The sequence below is a fragment of the Lissotriton helveticus genome, chromosome 9 (assembly GCF_964261635.1).
Source record: "Lissotriton helveticus chromosome 9, aLisHel1.1, whole genome shotgun sequence".
NCBI lineage: Eukaryota > Metazoa > Chordata > Amphibia > Caudata > Salamandridae > Lissotriton > Lissotriton helveticus.
The window spans coordinates 705562597-705578060 of record NC_136070.1 but is presented as its reverse complement, the minus strand read 5'-3'; the positions used below and the strand labels follow the sequence as shown (position 1 = coordinate 705578060).

At 40.1% G+C, this 15464-nt stretch overlaps 1 protein-coding gene across 2 annotated transcripts in view; it reads left to right on the top strand.

The window, feature by feature from the left end:
- LOC144781810 (putative palmitoyltransferase ZDHHC24) overlaps window positions 1-15240 on the top strand; it is a 154395-nt gene extending 139155 nt beyond the window's left edge. For both annotated transcript variants that reach the window (XM_078660823.1, XM_078660824.1), the window contains exon 5: window positions 14897-15240. The gene's annotated coding sequence lies outside the window, so the exon portion shown is untranslated. The remainder of the gene's footprint in view (window positions 1-14896) is intronic.
- Window positions 15241-15464: the final 224 nt, after the last annotated feature.

Sequence of the window (15464 nt, the reverse complement as noted above, 5' to 3'; positions counted from 1 at the left end):
CAAGCATATACATTAAAAACTCCTGACAATCTTGCTGACTATTTTGAGAGAATTGTGTTTGGCCTGAACATCTGTCTAACAGATTTCGAATTTCAGACACACTTTCTATGTTTGTTCTATCAGTGCTACATTTCTCTAACACAGAATTTAACAAACTGCAAAATCTTTGATCAGAATTGACCACAATCTCTTCTTTTACATTTTCTAGAGAAAACAAAACATTAACCACTACATTAGCATAGCAGTTGACACCAGAACTGTTTTCAAATTGAAAACCAACAACATCTTCAACAGAATCCTTTTTGTTTCTGCTTATAATTTCAGGTTCATCGACTTTTCGTCTTTTTGCTACAACCTCCCCAGTATTGGTCACATTTCTTCGTTTCCGGCCTACCACACGTTTCTCAAACAAAGGATACTGAGGCAAATGTGGCGCATACTCTCTTCTTAACCTATTGTATTCCTTAACACAATCTAGATCCGCACAAATGTTTGTGACATCACACTCAATCAAGTACAATCCCGATAAAGTTCTAACTCGTGACAATGCCACATATGCCATACCCTCCTTGAACACAGAAGTGCCAATATTCACCAATGCACAGTCTACACTTAAACCTTGCGATTTATGGATTGTCACCGCATATGCCAAGCAAACAGGAAACTGCTTACGACGAACATATAAGTCTTTTACAAGCAAAAATCTAGCAGAACAACGACCAATTAGCTGTACTTCCTCAATGCCATCAAATTTAATTTTTAAAAATTCAATTCCATCTCTATTTCTGTATTTCACAAAATCAACAACAATACCCATTGATCCATTTACCAGACCTCTTTCAACATGTAAATTCCTTCTTAAAATTATACGGCAGTTCAAGCACACATTCAGAGTCTTTTCAAAACCTGCAGTTTTAGATATACTCTTCTCTAATGAATCCAATTTTGTTTTCAGATTCTCAGACAAAATAATTGTTGATCCCATATGCTCTACTCTGTCAATAGCTTCCAGTTTCACAATCTCTTGCTTTTCTAAATGCAACATTTTGTTGTTGAATTTGGCACATTCTGCAAGAGTTGGCATCAAACATATTCCAGATTTTTTCTCAGTAATTTTCAGAAAAATATTCTCAGGCACAACATCTTCGTCTGGATATAAATTTGTCAGTAATCGTGCATGTAAAGCTTCTTTCCCATGCTCGGTCACTTTTCCAATTCTAACATCTTGTAGAATAGTCTTGTAAACTTCATCCTTTGCCTGACGCATATTTTCATGCAGTTCAGCATAATTGAAGTTTAACCATATATTGACGTTGCCAATGCTCCCTAAGCACTTCCTGGTATCTTCATGCGTGAGCATTTTGAACACAGGTTGCCCTTTCACTGGTGTCAGCTGCAGAAGATCTCCGAAAACAATGATGTGTTTGCCACCAAATAACACATCATACTCTGTTTTGAGAACTTCTTGCATTCTCAAATGCACAAAGGCAAGCATGACATTGGAAACCATGCTTACTTCGTCAATGATAAGAAGTTTCATTTTCCTCAAGACTCTTGAAACTTCAAAACAAGCATCTCCAGATAGCTTGTGATATTCTAATTTGTTGTCATGCTCCACTGGCAGCATCAGTAAACGATGTAAAGTAATCCCTTTAATGTTATGTGCTGCCAGTCCAGTTGGAGCGGTGACAACACAAGACAGCGATGACTCTGTCCTTTCCTGCAAATAACACGAAATTGCTTTAATAAGGAAACTTTTTCCAGTTCCCGCTTCTCCACTCACGTACAGTCGGACAGGCTTCAACGACGTACATGAGCACTCTTTCTTGTCATGACTTAATCCATGATCAATTTGCATGGTAAGTTCGTCATATATTTTCCTCTGCTCAACGTTGAGTTGTCTTTCCAACTCTTCTAAGTTAACCGCATCCTCCTGAGCATGTGCCATGGCTCTTTCCACTTCATTCATAGCAGTGGCAGCTTCATTTTCGATAAGAGGTCCTCCTAGTGGATCCTGACTCAATGAAGCAGAACTCTGACTGTCCTGAGAACTGTCTCTGGCAATCTCGGCTGCAATCGTTGCTTCCTGCTCAATTTCCACATTCAACATTTCTACATATTTGGGAAAAGCAGGACATTCTATGGTCTCCTTGGCAGTATTGAAAGAGTCTTCGTAACAAAGGAAATCTCCAAGCAGTTCCTCTTCTGCACGCCAAGGCTTAAAAAGTTGCAAAAGTGCTAAATAGAAAAACTCCTTTTTTTCAGGAGATTCGCCACTCAATTTTCGATGGTTTATCAAGTGGCATTTTCTTTGCTTGACCAGACATCCCTCACTTCCTATTACAGCATACACTCCTTTCTCAGTATCTTCTTTGATGGTCCTCTTGAATATGTAATTTTGCAGAACCTCATACAGACAAACATTCTCGAGGTGACTGCTTCGATTTGGATAATATGTATCCAACATGTTGGTCTTCAAAATGTCGGTACTGTTTGGCTCCTTTTCCGCCAAATACTCAATTTCCCGCACAGGTTTGAGAACTCGATTACGCGTTGCAGCAAGACCAACACTCGCCCAAACAATACTCCTGGACTTGGCATAGAGACTTGCTGAAGACAACCGGTCAGAACATTCGTAAGCTCCGATTTCTCGATGCGACAACATCTTCAGACTGAAACTGTACAACTTCTTGCTGAGGCTCTTTTCATGGGAAATGTCCTCCCACATATCCTTCAATTCTGTCTTCTCTTTTTTGGTGATGTAAGATGTCACATACCGAGCCACAGCCATACAGTTATCAGCCACAAACTGTATATCCATGTTAGCATTCCACATGGACAAAATCACCGGGTTGTAGTCGTTGATGTACTTAGACTCTTCGTTCCTCTTCAAATTGTATGTGTTTTTAGGTGATTTCTTCATCACATTATGTCGCAGCGAAGACATCAAACTGTTCACTCTTCCTTTAGAAATCACCGGTCGTGGAAAGCCGAAACGACATTTGGTGTAGAACTTGTCTTTGTTCCGGAATTTACGACGACAGTACTTTCCACATCGATGGCTTTGGAAACGTAGAACTTTTTCTCTTAGGCTTTTTTTCTCCTTTGCGTTTGGAACAGCACACGTAGAATACTGTTCTATGAAACTCATCACTGAGTCTTCTGCATCCGTTCCAAATTTAGGTGCATCCTTGATCCACAGCAACATATGTATATGAGGAGCACCTCTTGCTTGGTACTCCTTCCTCCAGAAGAAATTCAACACCTCTCCAAGAGGTGGATTCTTCTTATTCATGATGAAAGACATCATAGCTTCAAATCTATGATTGAAGTACCTACATACATTGACTGGATCCAAAGAGCACAGTTCTCCGGGTGTCTTGAATTCGATGTTTTCTACGTTAGCATTTGCCTCTCGTAGAAATTCAAGTAAGTCTTCCCAGCCATACTCAGCACAGCTCAAAGTGAGGAACCATGTGGGAGTTCCTAAGTTTCTCAGCATACATTTTAAATCACCATGACGACGGTACCAGTACTCATTAGTACCACGCTGACACGCCATGAGATTAATCAGGTGAGAATCCAAAATACTGTCTTGGACATTGACTTTATCCATAAAGTCACTTGCCGAGATGTTTTGCATGTGTATACCACTTTTCAAGATGTGGTTCACTGCATATGACAGTCCAGACAGATCGCTTTCAAACAGGACATGAAACAAATAAGGAATGCATTGTCGAAACCTAGGATCTCCTGCATACAATCGCAAAGTCCGGTATTCAGAAGCAGGAATTTGATGAGGTCGCTCATCATATCTTCCTCCCTGACCTGTTGGAAAAAGCTGTGGGAAACACCGAGCTTCCAAACTTTCCTCCCAAACACTAATGGGACTCCCTTTCGCTTGTTTCATTTGAAACAACTCAATAGCATTCCCCATGACTTCCTTGGAATGCAAAGGATGAACACTATAATGTTCATATATTTCTTCACTAGTACAGGGTTCTACTTTCTCAATTTGACCAGCACACAAATCGCTATCCTCTTCCTCACTTACTTCCTCTTCTGCAACATATACATTTTTATAGTATTTATTATATTTTTTCAAATACAATGTTGCCCTTTTGACTTTCCTAACATCTACTAAATCTTGCCATATTTTCTTATTCTTTGTCGGAACCCCATTAACTAAGATAACAAGAGGTTCCTCTTCCACTTTTTCTACTCCAATTGTGTTAATGTTTTTCTTCAAATCTAGAGGCAAATAAACAACTCTTCCCTTTAATCCTCTCTGTAAATCTGATGGAGGCAATTTCCCTGTCTTTGGCTCCATTCTTACAATAGCCTGAAAGGGATGGATACTTTGAATCAAAATAGATTCATAAGTATTTAAATCCTTCAATTCAGAAGGAATCTCAACCAATTCCAGATTATTATGAACTGCTCTAGCAGGCATCTGGTTTTGATTTAATTTGTTACAACAATAAGTACACACACGTTGATCCAATCCCAAATCAAAACAATTTTCTACCATCAAGTATGTTGTAAAATCCTTCCATTCACTATTATTTTCCCTTTCACTTTTTCCATATAAATCCACTAACTTAGTCTGATTCTTATAATAAGTGCGTCGACAACACACACAAGTGAAATTTGGCCTCTCACTTGATTTCACCTCAAACGTCGCAATTTCCCTCTGGAAATTATCTGTACTGGAAACCTGTACACTATCTTCCACATTACTCTCTTCTTCTTGGTCAATTTCAACATTCTCCTCTTTACTTCCAAAGTAACAAAACTCAATTTCTTCACATATATTCTTCACATCTATTTCAGAACCATGCAAAAGAGCAGCGCATAATTATTTAAGCATAATTGCTGGACTCTTAGCATAATACAACATTCTAACTAATTTCCTCACTTTATTATGATGCACTGCTAGCATCCTGAAATGATGAAAAACACTCTGGCATACTCTCCTGGAAAGACAAGCCAGTGAATGACCATGCAAACCTATCACTTCTCTCACTCTGCAAGGATCTAATTCTTGCAACAACTTCATTTTCTGCTTCAAACTTTTCTTATTAAATGACCGTATAAAATCACAAAGCAAATTGATGGAATCCTGTCGTACACTGCAAATACTACTACACTTCCAGGTGTACACAGGACCCTTAGGACGTCTCCCTAAAACCTCATTACCTAACACCTCTTCTATCTCTGTTGTCACAAGTTTTTCTTTTTCAACTGGACAACCATCTTTCACTTCATAAGCTCGACCACTGGTGTCAACTGCATGCACCAAATCATTATCCTGGAAATAACTCTCCTCATTAAAAAATGCCTCAGAGCTTGAACTATGCATCCAATCTCCAGAAAAAACTTCACAAAAATTACTACGATTAACTATTCTCTTCCATCTACTATTTCTTTTGAAATCATAAATTGCCTTGTTTAGCTTCCTAATTCTATTGATTGTCAAAATAAATAACTTACGTTTAATTTCAAATGCCTGATCAATAACTTTCTCAACTATTTTTTTTTCTCTTATAAAAAACCACTTTCTGTTGACCTTTCTTAATATTTTTTAACAAATTGCCAATTATCCTGTTGCGGAACATTCGTTTACGAATGTCCCTAAACTGTTGTTTCCTTCTACTTTCATGCATAGAGTTATCTCTTAATCTAGCAGTAACATTTTTCATTGGCCTTTCCTTACCGTTTGAATTGCTTCTCCTTTTCTGGACTGAAACATTTTCTGTAGTAATATTTTTTTTACTACAGATATTTCTTATGAATGTTTTTGTACTCTTACCCGGTGCTTTCTTGGTGACTTGACAAATCTTTTTGTTAGAGGACTGCTGCTTTTTTTCATTCACCTGCTGTCTTTGACGTTTTGCAGCCTTTCTCACTCTTTCTTTGGTTGGCATGCTGAAATCTTGAAATGATCTGCAGTTGAATCTGTGGTAAAATATAATAAAAAATGTTATTAACCACTATTACCCAACAGTAAATTAATAACAGTCATCAAAAACTTAACATTACTTAACATTTTTACATAGAACATTTTTTTGTACATGGCAAATTTAGAATACAGAAATAGCAGAAAAGAAATGGAATTTATATTCATTTTACCTGTGCTGTTTTATATATGAATCTGATCTAATTTTATGACCATATTTTAATATTTTATTGAAGACACTACACATAACCTGTTTTTGAAGGTGTCTTTATTTTTAAATTAAACGGTTTAAATATTTACTTTTTAATTATTATAAATTTATAAAATAAATGTTTATAGTTCCATAGGCTCAAGCACGTCAGCTTCCCATCCTATGTCATACAATTCTGACAAATCTGCATCCTCATCACGTTCTTCTTCATCCTCAGGATTGAAATCATCCAAGGGATCAACATCCACTGATGTTTCAATTACGAGTTCAATGATGAGGTCGAAATCAACTGATTGCTGATTGTCGCTCATGTTGATGTTGTCTTTATTTTTAAAGAAAGATAACAATGAGATGTTGCAGAGTAAGAAACAAATCTCAGAGATTATAATAGTAAAATTGTTTAACAAGAGTAACATTTTGCAGCTATTATTTAACCATGTCCAACGATGCTGAGGAGGCAGCCGCGGGCCGTGGAGGGAGTTACGGTGGAGCAGGGAGGCGGGTAGGGGGAGGGGCAGGGTGGAGGGACCTAAAAACTGGCATATGAATAATTGCAGGTAAGTACACAATTTAATTATTCAAACGAATTTCGTAGCGCGCACAGCATCGCAAAATGCGATGCTGTGCGCGCTACGAATTTCGTTTAAATAATTAAATTATGTACTTACCTGCAATTATCCATATGCCAGTTTTTAGGTCCCTCCACCCTGCCCCTCCCCCTCCCCGCCTCCCTGCCCCACCGTAACTCCCTCCACGGCCCGCGGCTGTGAGGAGGTGAAGCCTATCTCCAATTTTTCACTGAACAGGACTCATCTCTTCTTAACCTTGGATAAACCTCACCGACTCTGTGTCCCCTGCACATAATTAAATGTAAAGGGGCAGATTTATATTAACTAGCACATCCCCAGGGATGCACCAGTTAACGTGCACCGCTGCTCTGCCACCCACGGTGTGCCGCATTTACAATCAGATAGGACAAAGCTGCATCAAAACCCTGCGCCTGCTTGAAGCAGGCATAGATCTTGACGCAGGTAGGCTGAAAGCTAAAGCAACAACTAAGTGTCGTGTGCAGAAGTTGCAAAAAAGGAAAAATGGCGTTTAAACCAGTAATGAGCCCATGCTAACTTAACACAGTGTAAAGATATCCAGGATCTACATCAGTTTGGGGTTCACGAACCTGGCAGGTACAAGGCACTGAGTCTTTGCACCGTGCATGTCTCATCCCAAATCATATGTTGTTTGTGAATGAAACAATTTCCCAGACCAAATGCTTTGGATTGGCTACTTCTAAAAAATTAAACACCCCTACTATCCCGGAGTTAGAGGAATATGATGGTTGGAGTAATTTTACTCGGTTGTCCATTGAAGATTTACAGGCCCTACTCCATAATTCTTCCTTTAACATTTCCAGTATAAATCCAAAAGGTTGGCTGCTTTGGCAACGTGCCTTATCCACGGTTTAATAACGCTGCCTTTTGCTTTATATAAGTTTTCAAATTGTATGAAATATATACCAATAGGTCGTTATGAACCTTTAGGTAGTGGTTTTCTTCATGAGGTCTGGTCGCTTCCATACACATACAGATGTTTCAAAGATGATCAAGAAGTTTATCTGAATGGAGAGGAATGCACTGAGACGCCAGATCATTCACTAATGTGTAGGCACATACAGTTACACGGTTCATGCAACAAACACCGACCAAATATGGCTTGCGTGTTGCAAGGCACGCCAGTTCCTGCTATCATCCCCACGTTCAAGTTGTTGGAAAATGGTAGTTATTTGATGCTCAATAATGAAGATTGTTCTGGGTTAATTAAAAGTATTCCTTTTATCGTAACAGTAAGTGAACGGGTTATTTGCTGCAGAAATGTTCTATTTCCTCCCACACATGAACATAGGGAGTTTTCAATCTGGCCACAAATACCAACCTTGGGAGCAGATTTCAACGGCATGGCAAGAATAAGAGCTCTTTTGTCTCAGAGAGAGGTGGCCTTGAGTTCGGCCCGTGAAACTTTCGTGCTTCACATAGCGAACACCCGTACAGAGGTGCAGACCCTTTTAAATACTGATTCGCCTTTGCATTTCAGCGACATGGTTCGGACTATCTTTAACGCGTCCTCCACAAAGGGCCTGGCGCACTTTTTTAAAGTTGTTACCAGTGGTCTCGTGACTTCATTTGAGAAAATCTTTGGAGTCATCCCTGCTTTCTTTCATTCTATTTTTTCCACTGTGCTTGGTGGATTCCCATTTTTAGTTGCATTAGCAGCGGACGCTCTTGTGCTTTTTTACATTTTTAAATATGGATGTCCCTCCTGTGCAAGCTCCCGCCCTGCAGCTGCTGACGCTGTTCCGCAATCGCATGCTTGAATATTATGGCACAATGCCGTTGGCGATATTAAGCACGGCATATGGATTATCTTTTCGGTTCTCCTACTTCACCTGTGTCCAGCCTGTATTTCACTGCCTGACCTGTGATTTCGATTGGGCCATTGATTTGTGTCTCTGCGGACCGGTTTCTCCTGACGTCGACTTTAATCAGCTGATGAGTCCTATCATTACTCACGAGTTGGTTTGTCCTGGCGAAAGGATTATGGCTGTGGCATTGATGCATGGACTAATTGGTCCCTGGAATTTACTGGCGGCAACACAGTCTTTCTTGGAACAGAGCTTTCTTGAAAACCCACCGAGCTGTCCTCTGATGGTGATAGAGGATCCGGTGCTGGGAGAGCACGTATGTTCTTTTCCGCTTTTAAATTGGATGGCTGAACTCTTTTCGGATGAAGACGGTGACTTCCTATTGGAGGCTGTTGCAGCTTATTTTGCATACACAGTTATGTCATAGACCTTTTTCATGTTTGATATGCTGAGTACTAGCATTTCATTGACAATTCATTGACTTATTTGTCAAGTTTTTATTATTTAGCTTGCCTATTGGCTTAAGCCTCGATAAAGTAGTTGGCTGTTTTATTTTTCTTTAGCATTAAATTTTCCTAGTTTTTAATGTTTTACCTTGCGGACCGTCCACATATAAAGTTGCAATCTGCTCTCATGAGATGGCACTTCTATTATCTTATTCATTTTGTTTCCGGATCATGGGGAGGTGTCATCTAGATCCTGGATATCTTTACACCGTGTTAAGTTAGCATGGGCTCATTACCGGTTTAAACGCCATTTTTCCTTTTTTGCAACTTCTGCACACGACACTTAGTTGTTGCTTTAGCTTTCAACCTAGTAGTTCATCGTGGTTTACATGAGAATAATATGTTATTGCTCTACTATCTGCTTTGCTTGTTAAACTATATCTGTACAGCGAGTGCTGAAGTTTCAAGAACAACACGATACAGAATTGTTATGAGGTCTGATCTCCACGACTTCATACTCATAACATAAGTGCAGCTTCTGCCAATTCTGGGCATGAGGCGGGTTTTATATTGCTTTGCCGAACACACATACACAACACTTGATGCGGTTCACATGAAGAGAGAGCTGGTGTATGCTGATGTGATTCCTTCAAATCTAAGACACTAAAGTATGGGCACGCCCTAAAGCAACACAAAGAGACCTTCTTAGCAAATAATATAATATGTGTATTAGGGAGGGTGAGATATAAGCAGCCGCCGGCCGTGGAGGGAGTTACGGTGGGGCAGGGAGGCGGGGAGGGGGAGGGGCAGGGTGGAGCCCTCTCCACCCTGCCCCTCCCCCTCCCCGCCTCCCTGCCCCACCGTAACTCCCTCCACGGCCGGCGCCTGCTTATAAGTGTTGCTAACTCTTATTCATTTACAGCATGTTAACATACTGTCACCATTCGCTTTTTATGTACTAGTAACTATGCTGGTAATTTTGCTACTGATAATATGTGTACTTGTATTATCTAAGATACTACGCCTGAGAAGACGGCATTAGTAAATAAACATTTCAAATACACATGTGTTCTTCTTAACTCCATGTTCTGGTTTCTAAGAAATATATAACGACCGAGTGTTCATGAGTTCCACGTATCCTGAGGTACTATAAGTTCATATTCTGGATTGTCTAAACATTGAGAGTTTGTTATATCCAATGTGACACTGTACCTAGCTTGCTAAGGGGTTTTTGATTACTAAGGTGAGTTTTGGAACACCCTAATTCGCCGAGGTTCCAATCCTCTGTGCACAGTTCTGTGTGAGAACAGAAACCCTGCGACAGGGGCACCCCTGAGCCTTGCTGGAGCTTCATCACACTTGCGATACAACTCCAGCAATGCGCCACCTTTACGGCACAGATACGTCACGCATCTGTGCTGTTTTTGCCCCATGATGCGCCGCATTGTAAATGCAGCACACCATGGGTGTCGGAACAGCAGCGCAGGATGACTGGCACATCCCTGGTGATGCGCCAGTCATCATAAATCTATCCCTATGCTTCTTATCTTCTTAGAGATGAACCGCCATATGTATCATCAAAGTTTTTTGCATTTCCTAAATAGCGAACTTTAAGGAATAAATAGCGATTCTTTACCATTCCTAGTTTGCGATGAGCTATTTGCTAATTACAAATTACCCATTCATTTCCATGGACCAGGAGGCCCATACGAATGAAGGTGCAATTTGCGATTAGCAATTACCTCATCGCAAATTACGAATTTTTCCGAGGGTGCAGGGGTGTCTCAAGAACACCCTGCTGCACCCCTGAAAAAGAAATTTGGGGGCATATGGCGCACATACATTTTGAAAACATTCCTTTACCTCAAAAACGATTTTCAACTCATAATTTGAAAACACTCCACATGGGGAAATGACTTAAAATGTCCTTAAGACACATGAAAGCGTTTTTTGATTGCCTTTGCAGCATGTTTCGGTCACCTTTAACATGCCTATGTAACGCAAACATTCAAAATCTAAATTTGCCATGCACAGGTGGGAGCATATTTACAAGCAATTTGCTCCACAGGGAAACGTCTTACATTAAAATGGGAAAAATAACATCAGAGACACTCAATTGCCTTATAAAGAAGCATACACCATTATGTCCTTGTCATAAGTATTAAAACCATTCCTTTTCCTCAAAAACGATTTACAAATCATAATTTGAAAACACTCCACAGCTCCTATGCACATAAAAACCCTGTCAGTACTAATACTTCACATTTTCTCCAATTACAATTTCTCAAAGAAACAAAATCTATTTGTAAAACACTTGAGACAAAGCAACATTTGAAAAACACAACTTTCTTCATAATTTTCTCCTTAAAGCACACTATTTTCTATCTAAATTAAAGAAATCTTTTCTCACCTTAGCAAATACTTTGAGTTTCAAAACAGTCTCAGAAACACACCAATTTGACTTCAGCAGAGCAAAAGGTATGCACTCCAGAGTCTGCAGCTATCAAAAGCACAGAAATGCTGTAATTCTTCACACATATCTCTCATGTCACCCAATCAAAACTCTTCCCTCACTTTTTTTCAAATCAAAACCCTTCCCCCCTCTGCCCTCTCTGCTTTTTTGCATAGCAACCACCTCTTGCAAGACCTCTGGTGTTTGCAAGTTCACACAACAATGTTGCAATTGAACTCTGAACTCTCAGTGCACCTGCATATCCAGTGCATTCTTCCATTTAATGATTTTTTCTTCGCCACTCAAAATACATCTTTCAACGAACTCATCCATGCACCCTAACTTTCTGTTTTCAGCAATCAAAATCCACCAATCACTGTTACTGCTTCATTAACACAGAAACTCCACAGTTTTTTTCACTTTAAACTCTTATTTTTTCAACTGCCATTTCATTGCCACACTTCATCTGACTGCAGCAGAACCTTCTCTCGCCATGTTTTCTGTCTGGATTGTTGGACATAGTTACATCTATTGGGCTCAGAGGTACGCTGAAAACAGGAATTTACCTAACCTCAATTTACAAGATGTGGAAATTAAGTGGTTTGGCCACAGAGGATTAAAATGTCACCAATTGATACCATTGGTGAAAACCTTTATGCATTTGCCAAAACCTGACCTGTTAATTGTGCACTGTGGAGGTAATGACTTGGGCACTTTGACTGGGGTAGGTCTGGAAATGCTTTTAAAGGACACCTTTGAGCAATTGATGGCACTTTTTCCTCAGACTGCCTTGGTATATTCAAATATATGCCAAAGACAGAAATGGAGGTGGTCGAACCAATTTTGTCCACAAATTGAGAAGTCGAGGAAGCATGTAAACAAATCTGTTTCAGCTTACATGAGAGACCATGGAATGGGCTCCTTGTACAACAATAACTTGCGTTACTACATGCAAGATATCTACAGAGGAGATGGAGTTCACTTCTCAGATGAGGGCAACAGAATTTTCATTCTGAATTTAAGACTGTGCATTGGTACCTACTTATAAGTACCTAAATGTACCATAAACCCAAAAGCTCTTCTCAGAGCTACCCTACATCTGATCACTCACAATTATTATTTTACTCTAACTTTTTTCACTAATTTTCAAGAAAGTACGCTCCCCAGAACGCTTCCCGGTTCGCGAACCGGGCGCTCCCCACGCAAAAGAACTAAAAAAACGATATTTTTTTTTTTGCCCTGCGAGGCCCTTTTAAAGCCTCCACATCAAACCTAGGGGGTCAGGGAGGATCTACTATGCCCCCTTATGGTCATTTGCCCCTTCGCTTTGGCCTCCTCTGGTCTCTCGATCCTACCGAGAGACAAGATGGCGGCCGCTACGGACTGTTTGGAATGTTTACAGACGCCGGAGAACCAATCAGCTTCGCTTCACAAAGCTCCGTAACGCGAAAAGTCCGCGAACCGGAGCGCTGCCCGGTCCGCTGTTACAGATATATATCTTTTTTTGAACGTTAATTTCTCAAAATCCACTGGAGCACATATATTAAGACCTAGCAAAGGCACATCGGGCTACCAGTACCTACAATTTCCCCAAGTTTCGTGCAAATCCATTCAGCCGTTCGATTATTATTATTTTTATTTTTTTTTGCCCCGCGGGGCCCTTTTAAAACCTCCACATCAAACCTAGGGGGTCAGGGAGGATCTACTATGCCCCCTTATGGTCATTTGCCCCTTCGCTTTGGCCTCCTCTTGTCTCTCGATCCTACCGAGAGACAAGATGGCGGCCGCTACGGACTGTTTGGAATGTTTACAGACGCCGGAGAACCAATCAGCTTCGCTTCACAAAGCTCCGTAACGCGAAAAGTCCGCGAACCGGAGCGCTGCCCGGTCCGCTGTTACAGATATATATCTTTTTTTGAACGTTAATTTCTCAAAATCCACTGGAGCACATATATTGAGACCTACAAAAGGCACATCGGGCTACCAGTCCCTACAATTTTGCCAAGTTTCGTGCAAATCCATTCAGCCGTTCGGGCTAAGAGTGAGGCCAACCGCCCTATGGAAAACTCAATGTTAAAAACACGTTTGGGACCCCCCTTTTTTCTCGGCCCCCCCTTGACGAACCCCCCCCCAAATTTTCAAGGGCTGCTCAGAAACAAAATGTGCCATTTTCCTGAAAATTTCAGCCAATTCCGTCCACAAACGCCAAAGTTATTAGACATAGAATTTTTAAAAATCCCATAGAGAAAAAATCCTAACTATATATACCTACTGGCGACCGCCAGTAGGTAATATATAATATGTGCATATATATATATATATATGTATATATATATATATATATATGTATATGTATATGTATATTGGAAAAAAACAAAGGTTACAGGGACATTATAGTTGCGCTCAAATTTCAATTGTACAAAACCATAGAAATTCAGCAGTTATAGTTACTTGGGCAAACTACTATTACTTGTGCCCCCGCAATGCACTGCTTTGGACCTCACGTTTTACATCACTCTTGCCATGGTGAGTGAGATCACTGATGATGACTACACATGCCCTAAGGTTTCTAGTATAAAGCAAGTGTGCAGGGTCTATCTTGAGAATGAAGGGGATCTCCTTTTATCACAGTGGTAAATTTGACTGAACCGGTTTAGCATAGTTCAGTCCAGATCAGAGGCTCTAATCCAGAGATCCTGTAGACCTATGTCAGGGGAGAAGTTTCTCACTTAGCTAGTGGCCACCCCATACTAAATGAGACAGTCAAAATCTTGACTTTGAGGCCATGCTGATACAGAGCCCAGGAGCACTGCTTACCAAAATGTCTCAAACAGCATCTATGACATTGATTGGTGTATTAAAATAAACATCTGTGTTTGCTTTGTAAGGCATATTTACTATATCCAGAGTAATGGAACTGCATGTTCTGTTAAATGTACTGCATAATACAGTTTGGAGTTCTGTGACTTATAAGTATATCAAGCCTGCATCCTCATGCCTCTAAATGGTCCCAGACCTCAAAGGTAACTTGCAAGGTCCCCTCATAATGTACAGAATGTGTACTGTAGTTCATATATTATAGGCATGTCCTGAGCCATTGGCATGCAGTCGTAGGCCAGTAGCCTAACACTATGATGAAAAGTAAATGATGTGTACACAGTCCTCCAGTCAGTCACTTAAAGTGCCAAGACCTTCACATGCCATTAATCTATTATTGCACTGTAATGCAGAAACTTACCATGGTCTTTTGGTTGGGACACAAGTACTGATGTTGTAACGTGATTGGCCTTTTTTAATTCTGTAGTTCACTATTGCAATCAAAATAAACGCAATGTATTACTGTTGTATCGGACATGTTGCAAATAAGTAAAATATGTTTTAAATATGTTGCCTTTCCTTGTTTTGATTACAGCATGAATATGAAACGTTGTGTGAAAAAACACTTCCCCCTTGCTTCAGATTTGAATGGCTGCCCCAGGCCTAACCATCCGCTTGCAAAAGGACCGGTGGACAATCCAGCGAGGGAGGGATAGAAGTCTTGGTTTTGACAGTGTTCCTTGACTTATCTCTTGAAGGGTTGCACTGAGAGCAGACATGTACATTTCTTTTAGCAGTTGGACCTGTGATTTGTCGTTTTCACTTCAGGATGGAGCCTTGGAGATGTTGATAAACACAAGCAGATGTTTGTTTTTATTTTTTATATTTTACATGTGCATTGTTTTATTTTCTCAAATATATATTGTAACAACATTGGCATCATGTCTTTTTATTGAGTATTCTGTAAAACGGCTTAAAAAAATGATCTTAAGGATCTCTGCTGTATACATGGATGTAGACCTTCGGCAAATACACTTCTTTCCAAGTGCTATAGGTTTACTTTTAAGTCTTTCGTTGCCATGCCTTTTCACCCCCTGTGCTAAGTCTTTTTTTGGCTATTTGGGGTAGTTTGCGATTAGGCCCCTGTAACTGTTTGTCCACAT